This window comes from Mustela lutreola, chromosome 13 (assembly GCF_030435805.1).
Source record: "Mustela lutreola isolate mMusLut2 chromosome 13, mMusLut2.pri, whole genome shotgun sequence".
Taxonomy (NCBI): domain Eukaryota; kingdom Metazoa; phylum Chordata; class Mammalia; order Carnivora; family Mustelidae; genus Mustela; species Mustela lutreola.
Genome location: NC_081302.1, coordinates 54460457 through 54477720, shown reverse-complemented (window position 1 = coordinate 54477720; position 17264 = coordinate 54460457).

Below are 17264 nucleotides of genomic sequence, written 5' to 3'. Positions count from 1 at the left end.
TGCTTCACAACTGATTTCAAAGCACTGTGGTTTTTCATAGCCAGGGGCCTCCCACTGTCAGTTGTGTGTTCCCTGTGTGGTCACACTTAAGAGATCATCAAGAACCATCTACATTTGAAAATGTAGCTTTTCAAGATTGAAAGTTAAATATAGTCTGAATTACCCATCTTCCGGAGTGTATCTGTGTTGATTTCAGAAATCGATTCCAGAATCCCCTTTAAGGCAGGAAAAGCAGAAGCCCTTAATAAGTGAAAAGGTTTGCTGACATTGCAGTTGTTACCTTTAACAGCTTGGGCATATTCATTTGCTGAGAAACATGATGAAGAGTTTGAAAAGGCCTATAATAAAATGACAGTTTGATTTGTGTGGAGGATAATATCTCTGCTCCGTCTTAATTTCGTTCATTAATGTGCTGTATAATAAAAAGTTTGCAATTAAGCACGATAAAAACACAAATAAACAGTGCCATCTTTTGGACGATGCCTGAACTTTACTCATGTGTACACAGACCTTGTCAGCTAACGTCCTCAGCACCCACAAGCGGCCATCACAGATGTCAGAAAGATCTTATTTCTATCATTAGTAAATTTCTGGGGCATGAAAGCTTTTACTGGCACCATAGGGATGCAAGCCATCATACCTAAAAATAGTGTGACCTGCTCCTGTCCAACTTACCTGGAATAACACGATCAGATCAACTTTTTAAGATCTCCATGGAAATGCTACCCTGGCCATGTGTTTATTTGCTTCTTGGGGCACCTGAGGACATTTTTCTCCTCCAATTTAATTTCCTTTCTAAATCTAGAATGAAATGTATCTGGCTCAGGTGTCAGGTTTTAAGAAGCAGGTGGATGAATGTCATGTATAAAAATAGAAATGCTATTGTTATCCTGCTCATAGTTGTTCTTCATGACGAGTGTGGGAGGAACAGACAAGAAAAGCCTGCTTCACCAAAACTCATTTTCTGTTGAATAGCACAGATCAGTTCAGTAGTGGGCCATCTGAAAAGGTGACCTATACATAAAGATACAAGTGTTTAAGAAGAGGAATTCCAAATTGTCATTCTTGGCAAGCATTTAATGACCGCCTAGCATTGTGCTAGGAACTGTGTATGAAACAGGCCTATGGCCCCTAAAATTATTGAGACAGCTGTTACTTGAAGGCTTTGTAGTAGGAAAAAATGTTTCAAAGGTGTGATTATAAAGTATTAGGTAGTATAAAGTGAAAATGGAGGTGATTTCCATGGTGATAATGATGATGGTGATGATGATGACAGCTAACATATCCTGGGCATTCGCCATGTGCAGGCACTGTTTAAATATTGTGCGTGTATAAATTCATTTAACTCTCATGGAAATTTAATGAAGTAGGTTCTATTATAATCAGCCTTCTACAGATGGGGAAACAGAAACAGAGCACATTAGTAACTTGCCCAAAGTCACATCGTGACCGCTTACTGTGAGATCTCATGTCAAGGAAAGCTGGAGAAATAGTGGTTGCCATAGTGAAGAGAGAACGAGCCCAAGCCAGGATAAGGACATTGAATGTTGAATTCATTTATACAACAAAGACCCAATTATTTGAGCGCCTTTTCTATGCCAGGTATCATTGTCGGAGCCGGGGATTGAACAAAACAGACTCCCAGCATCATAAAGCCCACCTCACAATGGAGCAGATAATACACAGAAACATACTATCATGTCTTGTGATGATTATGAGAGCTAGAGGATGGTTGGGGACCCTGTGCTAGGCTCAGAGGAGTACAGGACAAAATAACTGATACCTACCCCCAAAGCACTCTGAGCCTAAGGACAAGTCAGAGAGACTCAGTGAAGAAGTGTGTTGCGACTTGTGCAGTGGAGAGGTAAGCACAGAGTGCCCGGAAGGACATAGGGCTCCCCACTGAGACAAGGCTTCAAAGTTTCAAAGCAGTCTTTTCAGAGATGATGATGTTTCCACTGAGAATTATACAGAAATGAATAGAATTAGCCAGATAGGAAATGTGGGGGCACCCTGGGAAAGAATAAACACAAAGCACAAACCCTGAGAATTGAGCAGGATCTGATACCTGAAGTGCTCGTCAGGTTAAAGAGAGAAAGAGAACCGATGGGATGTATGCACTTATGGAGGCTGAGAAGCCCCACCATCTTCTTCCTTGGAGCTGGAGACTCCAAGACAGGGAGACAGGGGTGCTGGAATTCAGCCCTAGTCTGAAGGCCAGGGCCCTGGGAACACCAAGAGCAGGAGAAGATCCATGGCTTAGTTCAGGCCATCAGGAGGGAAGGACTAAATTCTTCCTCCTGCTTCCTCTTTGTTCTACTTGGGCCCTCAGTGAATGGATGAGGCCCACCCACGTCAAAGAGGGCAAGTCTTATCAGCCCTCATCTGGCCTGTGATGGAGCAGTTGCTAATCCTGAGGGCCACGTGTGGATATAGAGGGGCTGTTGATGGGAACAGAGGTGGTACATTCCATGCTCTCAGGAAAGCACTAGAACAGTGACGTAAGCCATGGGCTGGAGGAGGGGGATAAGGTAGAGGCAGGAAGACAAGTACAGAGATGGTCACAGCAATCCAGGGGAGAGATGTTGGGTTTGGAGAAGAGGAAACCCTTTTGGAAGACTCTTGGAAGAAAGGTGGGTCATTCACTGGATTTGAAGGAGGAATGGTAAGATAGGAAATCAGGAAGATGTGCAGCTTAGTGCCCTGAATAACTGGGAAGATGGTAGTGTCATTCACAAGAAGAGAAATACCAGAGGAAGGGCAGGTTTGGTTCTGGGCTACTGAAGCATGGATGATGGCCCTGCTATGCCGAACACTACTGTTCTTTCACTACCCCATAATTTCTATCCCTTCTAGGCATTTGCAAAGGCTGTCGCCCATACCTGTTTCCTGCATCTTTGTGGCCTCCCCTCTCTGAGCTTTCCCTGGGTAATCCTTCCCCATAGGTCAGATCTTGGTCTCAGGGTCATTTCCTCTGTAGCTGTCATGACCCCAGGCAGGAAGCCTTTTGCTAAATGTTCCTCAGCACTCTGTTCTCTGTCCCTAAGCTGTATTAGAGTTTCTTTTTACTTTTCTGTCTTCTAAACGAAACAATAAACTGTCTGGATTTCTCCCTACACAGTTCCTGCCACAAGGCACACCCTAAGAAAGGCTGCGGCACGTCTCTATGAATGAGTGTCCTATAAACTCCCAGATATATAGGTGCCAAGCTCTAAAGAGGGATCTGAAATTAGAGATATGGATTTGGGCGTCATCAGCTAGTGGAAGCAATTTTCCTTAAATTGATGATCACACAGCCCTAGGAGAAGGAAAGTGTTTTTTCAACAGCACCCTGAAAGGAAGTGCTTAAAAAAACTACATATATTTATTATGCCCAAAGCACCTTACATGTATTTTCTTTTGATGCTTTCCATCCTCCCAGGAAAGCAGGTGGTGTGTACTTATTTCCCTTCTTTTCTTCTCTCTCTACTGGTTTCTTTTCAGCTCAGGTAAAGGACTTTTTACACTAACAGCAAAAACAGTACAGACACACTAAAATGATAAACAACATTTATTCTCTCAATATCAGGGAATAGCTTTCCTTCAAGGACAAAGGCGAGAACAATACTTTCCCTCAGCCCCCTTCTAAATCCTCTCCCAGCTCTGGGGGTCTTCGCATCTCCTGAAGTTCACAGTCCCCAGGGTCCCCCACAGCTCAGCTTCTCCTTAGGAATAGTGGCCTCTTTCCAGGTTGGCTCAGCCCAAGCCTGAAACCCCTCTGGCAGGTAGCAGAATTCAGCATTGATCGTCGTGGTATTTTCCTACCAAGTTCCTCTGCCAAGGTGAAGAGATGCTTTTTTCTGGATGAAGTTACTAGAGACACTGTTTCTGTGCACAACCTCGGGTTCAGTGCCTGAGCAAGCTACAACCTGGTATGCTAATGAATGCTAATTAGGGTGGATTATGGTGTGGCCACCTGTCACATCAGTTTAGTTCATTGCACCCCAGTGCAGAAAGGAATTACACATTACTACTCTCATGAAGATTATTTAATTTAAATATAGAAAAAGGAGATTTAGTCCTCAGTTACCAGCTCTGTAATCATCATTATTACTCACATTTATCTTCTACCTTTTCTGCATCTCTCTAGATGTCTGAATGTCATACTCCCAGAGAACATGAGGGATGACAGTGAAGCCAATTAATCAGTACTAAGCCAATGCACAGAGTATACATTCTTGCACGAATATGGAGTTAGACACCTAAGAGACCTTTCTGAAATGCTTGGTGGAGGCTCTGAATGGTTTCTGAATTGCTGGGTGTTATTTTTCAATTGGAATGGAAGTGTGATTCTTAGCTGTTCTTAGCTGAATGGGTGATGTTTTTCAAGAGTCTTTGAAAAAAAAAATGATTGTATTATAAAGCTTAAGACTTTCTGGTAGATGGCTTTTTTTCTAAGGAGATATTTTGAGTGTAGATGTGCATCTCTTCCAGTGGTTGGAGGAGTGATTTCAATGTAGGCTGAAATGATTGACCTATTTGCCAGAATGTTGAAGGAGGTTTCTTCTTGGTTCAAATACACTGAAGCATGAGACAGGTGCATTTACTGGTGGGATTTCAGAACACACTTGGAACCCCTTCGACTTGGTATTAACCCTGAGCACCAGTGCCTGATCCACTTGCAGGAAACTTCAAGGTGCCTGCGGCCATGGTGGAAATGGGTAGCTGTATTGTCACAGAACTATTAGGGGCAAAGTATCTGTGTTTCTTAAGGATGAGACTGGAGCCAAGAAGGTGACAGAGTCATCGCGAGGTGAACATTTCCTGACAGTAATCACAGTTGGTGAAAAATTTTAATCCGTATAAAGGGTTACTATAAACTCCTTAGCATGCTGTCTAAATTTTGCAAAGCCAAGCTTTCTCTTTTATAAATGAGGGAACCAAGACCCAGTGAGTGATTTCCCCAAGGCTACAAATAGTCTGACTTAGAAACTAAAAGATCCAGCAGTAGAACAGCTAGAATTTCTGGGTGAGCCAGCAGCCTGCAGGGGCAGACCAAATCTAGGTTAACACGGGGTAGCTACAACTTTCCAACACCATCTCATCATGCATACAGGGATGTTTGTATCTTCTTCAGCAAAAGACAGGTCCTGAGCACAACTGAACAGAGTTAAATGTGCAAGAGTAGCACTAGCGTCCCATTGCCTGGGGATGTGCTTTATATTATTTTGTTAATAGATGTGACAGATTTGTTTTGAATCTGTATTTTGACCGTGTGCTAGGTCTAACTTTTGGACCAGGGTGCCTGCCTGAAGCAATCTGATTGAAGTGGCGTGAAACGTAAGATGGGGATTCTTGACTTCGTGTTACGTGTAGGAGCCTTTTCAAGTCTTTTCCTTACTGCCACAACAAGACTGCATTACGTGCCACAAGACGATGCATTTCATGATCACCCAGTCAATGTGAAGAGGGAGCCAGAAAGGAAAACCACCAAAGCCACACAGACCACTTGAAACACCCAGATCTTGGAATGATAGGTTTCCAAAAGAATAATGTATCATGTTTTCACTTCTAACACAGACATATACTGTGTTTTGTGAGTTTACAATCATCTGGATCACTCTTGCAAATATATCCAAAGATTTAAAATGCATACATTGATTTTCATTTACTTTCCAGATTCCTACACTTTTTCTTCTGATCTTTCAACTCCTCCTCTGTTACATAACAGAAGAGGTGGCAGAGAGGGGTAAAAGAATCGGATTTTCTAAAAAAGAACACTCTTTTGTTCATAGGCAGTGGACCTTCTAGGAATAGCTGGGTATACTTTTTAAACTTTGTAAATATTAAATATGGAAGGGAGGGTGGGAGGTTGGGGGAGCCTGGTGGTGGGTATTATGGAGGCACATATTGCATGGAGCATTGGGTATGGTGCATAAACAGTGAATTTTGTGACACTGAAAAGAAATTAAATTTTTTTTTAAAAAAAGGGGGTCTTAAAAATATATTAAATCTGGAGGGATTTCAAAGGTAATAAGTTAACAAACAAATGCTTTGCTATGTCATCCAGACCTTCCCGTTAGTCTTATGAGCATTTCCATGATGAAAACTTGATGTCTGTCTATTAAAGATTTATCTCCTTTCCCTGTTTCCCCCCTCTTTCTTCCTGCTTTTCCACTGGCCACGTGCATGTTAAATGCAAGTGCCTGTTCTCCCCATCCAGGGGCAGCAGTATTAACCATGGATGGGCGTAGGGTGCATACTCTATGACCCGCTTCTCATCAAGCTGTTCTCTACTCAGCACATTAACCTATATTTAAATTTTTGCAAGACCAGGTCAGGTCACAAAGAGTAATAGATATCCCGAGATGGCTTTTGCATTACGCTGGCCCCTAGTTTGTTTCTTTTTTTCTTTTAACTCAACAAAAATCCATGCAAATGGGAAGGAGCTTGCCTGCCAAATGATTTATTACTCAGTCTTTGCAGGATCCCTACATTTCATTTGAATATTTGCAATCACACGCGAGTTGTGCCTGGGCTCTGTATCTGGAAAGCAAGAATCTTTACTGCGCTAACTAAGACATATTATTCACCACTCTGGAGGTAGCAGAGGGATTGATTTATCCTGGTACATACTGCTAGCCCAGCAGCTGTTAGATTCAGAATCATTTGCTTAGAAAATCCATCAGAATTAAAGAGCAAATTTCAAAATAAATTGTTATCATTTTCATCTGCAGCCTGGCTGCATACACCGTGGGAAGTACAAAGATCCTTTTGCCTAAATGTTTCTTTGAACCTCTTCTTAAAAACAACGGTTATGAAAGCAAGTGCCTCGGGAGTTTTTCCAGTGACAACAGCCAATGTTTCCCCATGATGTTGAGGTGGGCTTTCAACTTCATCTGATTTATGTTAACGACAAGCCAGCTCATCCAAATGAGTCAGAACTCTTGAATCATTGTGGGTCTCCAGCTCTGAAAGAGCAAACAATCTAGAAATGGAAAATGGTTGCTCATCCACCCTGCAGAATACTGATAGGAGCCTGGCCCCATGCTCTATCCCACACAATTAAGGCCAACCTTTTGGAAAGGGCCCCCACTGTTGGGACTTTCCCTGTTGGAAATGTTGAGTGGCTTCCATGTCTTGGTCCATTCAGCTGGTGGGTCCCTTCCAAAGCCCTTCTAGATGAGCATAGCTATCAGAGTCATTTAACAAAAATATAACAGATTCAGAGAGGAGTCACCTCCAGCAACTTGATGGCAAATACAAAGAAGCCAAATGGTCAGAGCTCTGCTTATCCAACCCTGTTGCTAGTTCATTGTGAATCACCTTGCCTCCCTAGATTTTATACAAATATATTTTTCTGAACTGTCCTGATACGATATGCCTTCAGTGGCTTATCAGTTTTATTAAAATCTTGACCCCAGACTCACCCACCCTCTTCTTTTAATTAAATACAGGCAATATGCCTAGTGGTTAAGACCCTGGAGTTTGGAGTGAGAGGCCTTGGATAATTTCTGCTCCACCATTTGCCCATGGTATGACCTCAGGCACATTATCAGGTTGAAGCATATGAAACTGCTGCATCTGTAAGTTAAAAATGGTCAAATATTTGCAATTTCAGATAGTTCAACCTTAATTTTTCTAAATTCTAGTTTCTTCTAGAAGAAAAGTAAAAGTAAAATTTAGAAAAATTTTTCTAAATTCTAGTTTCTTCTAGTGGAATTGCTATGAAAATGGAATGAGATGTCATAACTTAGTGCAGTGCTTGGCACATAGTGGTAGATTTTGTTTTGTTTTGGGCTTTTTGGGGTTTTGTTGTTGTTGTTGTTGTGTTTTGAGTGTCAGATGTTTTTCTCATAGACAGTAGGGGTATTAATTAGTCCCCATTCTAGTTGTGCCAGATTGTAGTTGAGTCTGCTGAAGCAGTCATTGTCAGATTTGGGCGTTCATGTCTACTGTGCTGTTTTTTCAGCATGGAAATATAGATTTGTAGTGTTTGTAACATGTTAAAAATCTGTAATCTGAATTACATGCTATACCTGGAGAACCCAAAACTGAGTTAAAATTTCAAATCAAACACAGCTGTTGTGATTGTTTAATTTTTTTTGTTTTTTGTTTTGGTGCTTTTTTAAATTTAAATTTTCCTTAGTTAACATACAGGGTAATATTGGTTTCTGAAGTAGAGTTCAGTGATTCATCCCTTACATACAATACCCAGTGCTTTTAGAAAGCATTGTCACTATGTCCCTCTCATTAAAAACCTTACAAAAATACACTGATGTTGTTTTAAATTCTATTTATTGGGTATTTGATAAGGTTGAGTCTCCATACTTCCATTGGTTGTTTGTATTTCAGCCAGAACTGTTTGGGGCCCAAATCTACCTGCTGCAGGAGGGGAGGTGAGTGAGTTGCAGACTCTTTTGTAGACCTGGAGTGTTACCATTTCCCTTCTCTAAGGGCCAGTCCCCTCTGCTCTCATCCATACTCCCCTCTCTCTGCAGGGCCTGATTCAAGCTCGTAGTGTAAATACCTTTCTCTAGGATAATGTATTTTCTTCCTGAACCACCATCACAGGTAAGACTCAAGCGGAGATGGCAAAGGAATCTCGGTCCTGGATCCTAGCTCTTCTCAGGTAGCATGGCATTAGAGCAGAAAACAACAGTGACCATATCTAACTTTAAAAATGCCACTGTTAAGCAAAGTAAATAACAAAAGACCAGTATTGCTTTTCTGCTCCAGTATGCGAGTTAATGTGTAGCGTTGTAAACCTGAGTTTACATTCACACCCAAAGCAACAGGGTGATCATGGTGTTCAACCTCAAGTTTCTTCCCTAATCTCAAAAACAAAAACCAAAATGTCACATAGCTCCTTTCCTCTAGAAAACGCCTTGACAGTGGTAATTATCGAGTTGTGTGACATTTGTGTCAGCTGTGGTTCCAACATTGATTTCATAAAATTTGAACAGACTAAACAACTAATAGTCAAGTGCTAAATTATGTGGTATAACCTCCGAGTACTATAAATGTTCAGTGGATGTACAAGGCATGGTTGGCTTTACAGAAGGACTGGTGCTCAAATTCTCTCCACTGGGTAATCCGGAATATGGTGTCCTTTCCATGTTCTGCTTCTATTCTTGGCTCTGTTTTTATGAAGCATGGTCTCTTCTCAGAAACCTTTAGAAATACTGGCATTTTTAATTTTCTCAAAGCAAATAAGAACTCTTGATTTTGAATTTCAGAATGCTGGGCTATATTAACTTACCCTCCACATGATACTAAATCATGTTCAGCCCCAGAGCTGGACTCATGGCTCTAATCTAAGCAACCTTCAAGCAACCTTCATTGACCTCACCTAGTCTCATCTCTTGTGCTTACTTGCCCTGGAGCTTCCCCGACCCTAACCCCAGGCTAACCCTCCTTTTGTGAATACCACTGCTTCTCATCTCTTCCTCCCTCTCTTTCTTTTTTTCAAAACTTCCATCTAACTCCATTTCTGACTCCATCCAACTCCAGTCCCCCAACCCCTCAAACAGACCCTACTCAGCTAACTATGTCAGCAAAATGGAAGTATGGAGGAGTTTTTGGTTTGGTGTGGTGGAATGGTTGTTTCTCTCATTTATTTCCTTACATGTTTTCATGTGTGTGCTCCTGACTTCCCCAGTAAATTTAAAACTCTTCTAAGAGCAGGAGCAGTGTCTTCTCTCTTTGCTTTAATGTTCCCTGTAGAGCTCAGTGCTCTGCACACAGTGGGTGCCCCAGAGTTGCTGCTGACTGATGGATATAATGAAAGCTTCAACAGCTTGATGAGCCAATGGACCACAGAGTGGTGTAATCATGCTGCTGATTGTCTCAACCCCCAAACTCTGGGCAGAAAGCCAAAGCCCACCCAAGATGTTGTAATGGTCTTATAATGACACAGTATTTGTTTACAAGGCTTCTTAAGAGAAAGTCAGTTGGTAGCATCTGAAGCCTTCTAGACATATTGTCTGATTAGCCTTCCAATTGTGGCTCTGGAGTGCTCTAACCCTCTACAGAAAAGGAGCAGCCACAGAGGATATGGAGCCTGCTTTATATGTGTCCTTGATGACATTCGTAATACCACTGAGAGAGAAACCTATTGTTCCCCTACTCCTGGAAGTCTTCTTTGATCTCTTTGGCCAATGGTAATCATTCCTTTTTTTTTTTTTTTTCCATAAATTGCTGTTGTGTCTATTGCCTGGGGCACATAAATTGATCTTTGATATTTATAGCAATAAGTAGATAATGCCATTCGATAACAATGACCAATAATAACAAAGAAGTAGGAGATTCTTGCTAATTATCCTCTAAAGCAGGGTTCACAGATACCTTTCTAGTCTTTGCCTAAAATTAAATGACCATTAGAAAGTGAGAATTCCCATTATTGCCCAGTCATAGACCACTGAGATGAAATAAGTTCACATCCTTTTAAGTCTGTGACAGTAGTTTCTCTTTTCTCTTCCCTTGGAAATAGGTATTAGTTACATGGGAACACAGGAAGTTCTAGCCATTGGGTAGTGATGATATTAAGGCATTTAACTTGTTTTTGAAGATCTGATATGTTTCCATGGAAATAACAGCTGGAAGCCAACAACTGAGAAGTAAGAATTCTGGGTTTTCCTCAGCTTCTGGTTGCTGACAGAGAGCCAGATTTTCATACAAGCGGAAGAATCTCAGAATCTTTAATCTGGTGCACTTACCATATTCCATTAAAATAAAACTCACATAGTTCTTTTTTTGTGACCTTCTATTAATCTTCAGGACCGTCAACTAATATTTAAGTCACCCCTGCAGATTGAGGAGTTGGCCCGGTGTAGTAAAGGAAATAATCCTGAGCCTGTAGTGAGAATATCTGGGTTCAAATATCACAATCTAGTGGTGGAAACTTGGACAAATTATCTGGACTTTCTGAGTCTCCATTTCTTAGGTTGAAAGCAAATTATTTTTATGAGCATTAAATGAAAGAAACATTTTATGCAGTGTACACTATAATAAATCTCTATTGAACCTTAGTGAAGAAATAGAAAAGCAAAATATTATGTATTTGTTCCCACCTCCACACTCCACCTTCACATTCATGGACTTATCATCAACCTGTGAGGCAACATTCCGAACTTTTAATATTTCATTGTAATCTCTGACCCCAGAGGATTTCATAATGCTTATTGTTTCCTCTCGCTGCTCTAACAAAATACTATAAACTTAGTGATTTAAAATATACAGATGTATTACTTTAGCGTCTGTGGGTCAGAACATGGCATCTGCTGAACATGGTAGGATTCTCTGCTCAGAGTCTCACCAGGCTGAAATAAAGGGGTTAGGAAAGCTGAATACAGTTCACATCTGGGGCTCAGGGTCCTTTCCCAAGCCCACTGGTTGTTGATTGAGTTCAATTCCTTCTCACACTTTCCACATGAATCCTTCCATCTCCAAGCCAGCAGCTCTGCCTAAAATCCTTCTCATGCTTTGGATCTCTTAGAGGTCTCCCTCACTGAGGTGGAAGAAAGCTCTGCTTTCCAGGGCTCATGGGACTACACTGGGTCTAACTAATTCAGGGTAATTTCCCATGTGAAGGTCAGTTGATTTATAACTTCCTGACACCTGCAAAGTCCCTTTGCCACGTAGCATAGCATATTCAAGTGTGAAACACCAGACGATAAAGGTCATGGGGACCAAAATTGTGCTGAACACATGGTGTGTCATACAGAATAAGAATATAGGTCCATCCACTTTATCTGTTACCAATGGGGAATTGGAAAATGGTATAAAACAACTATGGTCACCTAACCATCCAGCAATAGAACCAAATAGCCCGACTTCCCTCTAAATATTTCTGATAGCCTTGTGATCTCCACACCGAACATTCTGGATCCTACTCTCTTCTCAGTAATTTTTCCAGCCTCAGCATCAGCCACCTGCTTTCTTACCTGCTGTCTTTTAATTAAGTTCAATGGCAAGAAAAATAACATTCAGGAAATAAAAAATCTCAATGCCTGCAGTCAAGACCAGCCCATTCTCTGAGTACATGATAGAGAGTGTGCAGAAGACCAGAGGACAAGAAATCTACTCCTTCATTGTGTCTCCCCACTCTGCCACGTCTGTTCCAGAAGGCGGCTCTCCAGCCTGGCTGGAGCCACAGCAACCACAGATGGACAAGAGCCAGGACCCATGGCAAGTTGTGCTGGTGCAGGGGCTTGTGCTGCTGGGCTGGGGTGGCTCACCCCAGGCCTCTTCTGGCCAAAACACCCATATTCCCAGCTGTAGCAGCTTCTCCGGATCCCTCATTTCACCCCCACTCCTAATACCTCCTCCACAGCACCAGGTTTCTGGGAATCCGCGTGGAGCTCCAGTGGCTGCCAGGAATGTCGTGGTGTGTGAAACTAAGCTTCTAATTATGGGGGCAATTCGTCCTGTGACCATAGATAACTAATAGAATGAATTAGCCTTTCATGGATCAACAATAAACTACTCATCTTTTAAAAAAAAATAAAGAAAAAATTTCAGTTATTTTCTTAAATATGATTTTGTAACATAAAAAAAAAGTGTCGAAACACCATATACAATTTTATTTGTTACTCACACCTTGAGAAAACTGAAAAAAAAAAAAAACTATATGTATTTTCTCTTCAAAGACTCATGCTAGAGACAGATTTCAGTTTTGTGACAGAGTCTATGGCAGTGTTCTCAAACTGCTCTTCATGTAAATGGTTAAAGAGAACCACACACTCTCTGGAATATTTTAGGAAAGCCATAGGGCCAAGGAAGCCACATTCCTGGTTCTTTCATCTACAACCAACAGCATGGTAACCTCTGTTTAACCAGTAAGAAGTCTGAGTGTAGAGAAAGTTGAGAAACAGGTGAAAAGGGAAGATCTGAGCTAAACACATGGACTCAAAGAACCCCAGCACTTCACTTAAACCATAAAGTTGATGTGGACATGTGTGTGCTAGGAAGGTTCCAGAAGCATGGTGACATTTATTTGTTCATGAGAAGGAGAAGAACCGCTCCCTTTCAGCTTTGTGCTTCTTCAGGGAAACAGATGGCAGGGGGTGGAGAGGGGCATGGGATTTCAGAGATGTTACAAATAATGTGGAAAATTTCCCAGAAATGTTTACCTGATTTGTGAACTACCATCTTCTTTAGGTAGGTCAGGAAACAAGGCCTACATAGAAAATGTGGAAAGAGAAAAATGGCCCCTAAGGTCCCAGCATGGAGCCTAGTACACTGGCCTTGAACACCTGACTCTCCAAGTGAGCTGTCTGTTTTCCCCCTTTCAGGGAAAGGGTCTTGGGCTATAAACCTGCTTCGTGGAAGGTGCACTTTATATCTTACCACTTTGAGTGCATGTCCATGCTAATGGACAAAGGCCAGACCAGCTCTCTTCTGTTTATTTTCTAACAATACTGTATTCTCTTGGAAAACAAACCTCCTCAAAGCCCCCAAGAACATTTGCATTTTGGTTGATAATGTGGTCACTGAGGAATACTCTTGTTTACTTTACAAGTAATTGCTTTGACTCAGAGAACACCTGTCTCTAGAAAAAGACCCTCTTTCTCAGAATATTGTCTGTATTTCCCCAGGGCCTTTGATAAACCAAGTCACGAAGGCTATAGACCGGGTAGTACAATGTTCATTCCCCACGGGGAAGAGCCATCCGGAAGCATGTAAAGCAAAGCTTAGATTTACAAAAGTAGTTCTAGGAATAGTTCCTGAATTTGGAGGTTGAATGAGACAGCATTGACCAACTACATCGCAAACAAAAAATGAAAAATCAGTGGCATGTGAAAAGAAAAAGTCGTATCTCATTCTTGCTCTGGGCTGAAACAGAATTCCTTGTCAAGTATTTCTCCTGGATGACTATTCTTCAATGACGACGCAGGAATCCTGTCTCTTCCTTGTCTTCCCCAGCCTCTCAATCCTCAGAGTTCTCCCCATTCAACTGACAGGTGGGGGAAAACAAGAGAGCCTTTGTTTCCAATTTGTGTACCAACATGCCCTGGGTGTGTGGTAGTGAATTCACAAGGGGGGCACAAGCTATTTAAAAATGTTTGGGGAAACCCAGGAAAAATCAGCCTGTGCTGGATACTGTAAAAACAACTAGCTCAAGGTTAATTGAAATTTGATCATTAAATCAGGCTACACTCATTTCTACAGTGCTACATTATTTTATTGAATATGATTGACATAGAACATTATGTAAGTTTAAGGTGTACAACATATTGATTTGATACATTTATATATTGCAATCTGGTTAGCACTGTAGAATTAGCTAGTACCATTGTCACACCTCATAATTAGTTTTTGTTGTGAGAATACTTAAGATCTAGTCTCTTAGCAACATTGTAGTTTATAATAGAGGATTGTTGACTGTAATCGCTGTGCTCTGCATTAATTCTCTAGGACTTACTTATCTACTGCTTCCCCAGTTTGTACCCTTAAACAACATATTCCCAATCCCTCCACCCCCGGCCCCAGTCCCTGGTAACCATCATTCTTATCTGCTTTTGCAAATTCAGCTTTGTTAGATTCCACAAACAAATGATATCATACAGTATTTATTTTTCTCTGTCTGACTTATCTCACTTAGCATAATGCCCCCAAAGTCCATCCATGTTGCTGCAAATGGCAAGATTTCCTTCTTTCTTGGGGCTGATTAATATTCCTGTGTGTGTGTGTGTGTGCGTGTGTGCGTGTGTAGATATTGATACTGATATTGATATCTATATATATTACAGCTTCTTTACCTGTTCATCCATTGGCAGTCACTTAATTCTTTCCATAATTTGGCTATTGTGAATAATGCTGTGATAAACAAGGGAGTGCATATATCTCTTAGACTTCTGTTTTCATTTCTTGGCTATATATTCAGAACTGGAATTGTTGAACCATATGGCAGTTCTATTTTTAATTTTTTAAGGAACTTCCATATTGTTTTCCACAGTTGCTGAAAAAATTTACATCCCCACCAACAGTGCTCAAGGATTCTCTTTTCCCCACCTGTCATCAACACTTATCTCTTTTCTTCTTGATAATAGCCATTTTAACAAGTGTGAGATGACATTTCATTGTGGTCTTGACTTGCATTTCCCTGATTAGTGATGTTTAGCATGTTTTCATGTACCTGTTGGTCATTTGGAGGTCATCTTTGGAAAAAATATTTAGTTCCTCTGTCCATTTTTGTAATTGGATTTTTGTTTGTTTGTTACTGAGTTGTATGAGTTCTTCATGGTTTGGGATATTAACCCCATATATGATATATGGTTTGCAAATATTTTCTCCATTCTATAGGCTGTGTTTTCATTTTAAAAATTGTTTCTTCTACTGTGCAGAAGCTTTTTTGTTTGATATAGTTCTGTTTGTCGATATTCGTGTTGTTGCTTGGACTTTTGGCGTCATATCCAAAAAGTCATTGCCCAGTCCAACGTCAAAGAGTTTCTTCCCTATGATTTCTTCTAGAGGTTTTACAGTATCAAGTCTTACGTTTAAGTCTTTAATCCATCAGCAGTTAATTTTCATGAGTGGTGTAACAGAGGGGTCCAAAATTTCATTTTCCTGGATGTCGCTGTTCAGTTTTCTCAACACAATTTATTGAAGAGACTATCTTTTCCTCATTGTTTTTTGTTCCCTTTTCAAATATTAGTTGATCATATGTGTAGGGATTTATTTCTGGGCTTTGGAGCCTGTGTCATTGGTCCATGTATCTATTTTTATGCTGTACCATACTATTTAAATTACTATAAGTTTGTAGCATTGTTTGAAATTAGGAAGTGTGATACCTGCCTGTTTCTAAAATTCTTTATTTTTGATTTTCGACAATTTCATTGTCATGTGTCTTGGAGAAGATCTTTTTGCATTGAGATAATAGGGCAATCTGTTAGCTTTGTTAACTCTGATATCAATTCTTTTCCCAAGTTTGGGAAGTTCTCAGCTATTATTTCTTTAAATAAATGGTCTCCTCCCTTCTCCCTTTATAATACCAATTATTCAAATATTTGTTCTTTTGATGGGATCTCATGTAGGCCTTCTTTGCTGCTTTTCACTCTTTTTTTTTTTTTTGTTCTCTAACTGGGTTATTTCAAAATTCTTATCTTCTAATTCACTAATTCTCTCTTCTATTTGCTCTATTCCCTACAAATACTCTGCATTGGATATTATTATTTCATTCATTTCATTTCATTCATCTTCAGCTTTAGAAAGTGTTTGGTTCTTTTTTATCATTTCTATCTCTTTGGAAAAATCCCATTTTGATCATGTATTCATTTCAAGATTTCATTGAATTATCATTCTTGAATTTTCTTATAGCTCATTGAGGTTCTTCAAAAATGGGTATTTTGAATTCTTTATGAACTAGATCATGAAAATCTGTGGCTTTGAGTTCAGCAATTGGAGAATTGTTTTTTTTCTTTTTGTGATAGCAAATTTCCTTGATTTTTCATGTTCCTTATAGATTTGCCTTGTTGCTTTTGCATTTGAAGTAGCAGACACCTCCTTAAATCTTTGCTAATTACCTTCAGACAGGGTATTCTATTTCATGATGTTATTATCTGGGGTTTTATCTTTATATGGGTACCTGCCCCACTTCTCTTGCTTCCTCTAGTAACAGGATTCTTAAGCGTTTACATTTCTGGTTCTCACAAGTCACCAGATTATTGACTGGAATCCTCCCTTTTCTTTCCAGAAGGTGGCACTATAACGCAAATTTGTGGTTTCTCCATTGCCCGTTTTCTGAGCGTGCTCTCGCTTAGGGAACTCTCACCATCCCTCGTGGGAGCAGGCACAAGGAGTCAACCACAGAGTGGGAGGAGGTGTGGGTTTAACATCTGAGGTATTGGAGTGCCCGCAGACCCCATTGGGAGGTCCACCAGCATGATACTACCAGGGACTCATGGGTAGACTTTCTGTCAAGCACAGTCAGTTGGAACCATGTCCTTATCTGCCTCATTCCCAGTCACCCTCCCCCCACCCCCAGAGTTCCTGCCTCAGGACTCCGGGTGCTACTGGAGAGAAACAGATTTCTCCAGCCCTGACCAGCATAGCTGGGGTAACTAGCCACTTACATCTATCCTTCCCCCTTGGAGGAGGGGTCATTATTACCAGATAAATCACCCGTGTGCAGTGTTGCCTTGGGTGAGGGGGACTGGTAAACTTTCTTGTGCCAAAACCTTTCCTGTGACTAAATTCATATATTGTTTTCCTTGAATGTCTTGCTGTACCTTTGGATGGCTGGATTTCTGTGTATCTGCCCAGGTCAGTACCCCTCTGGTTCT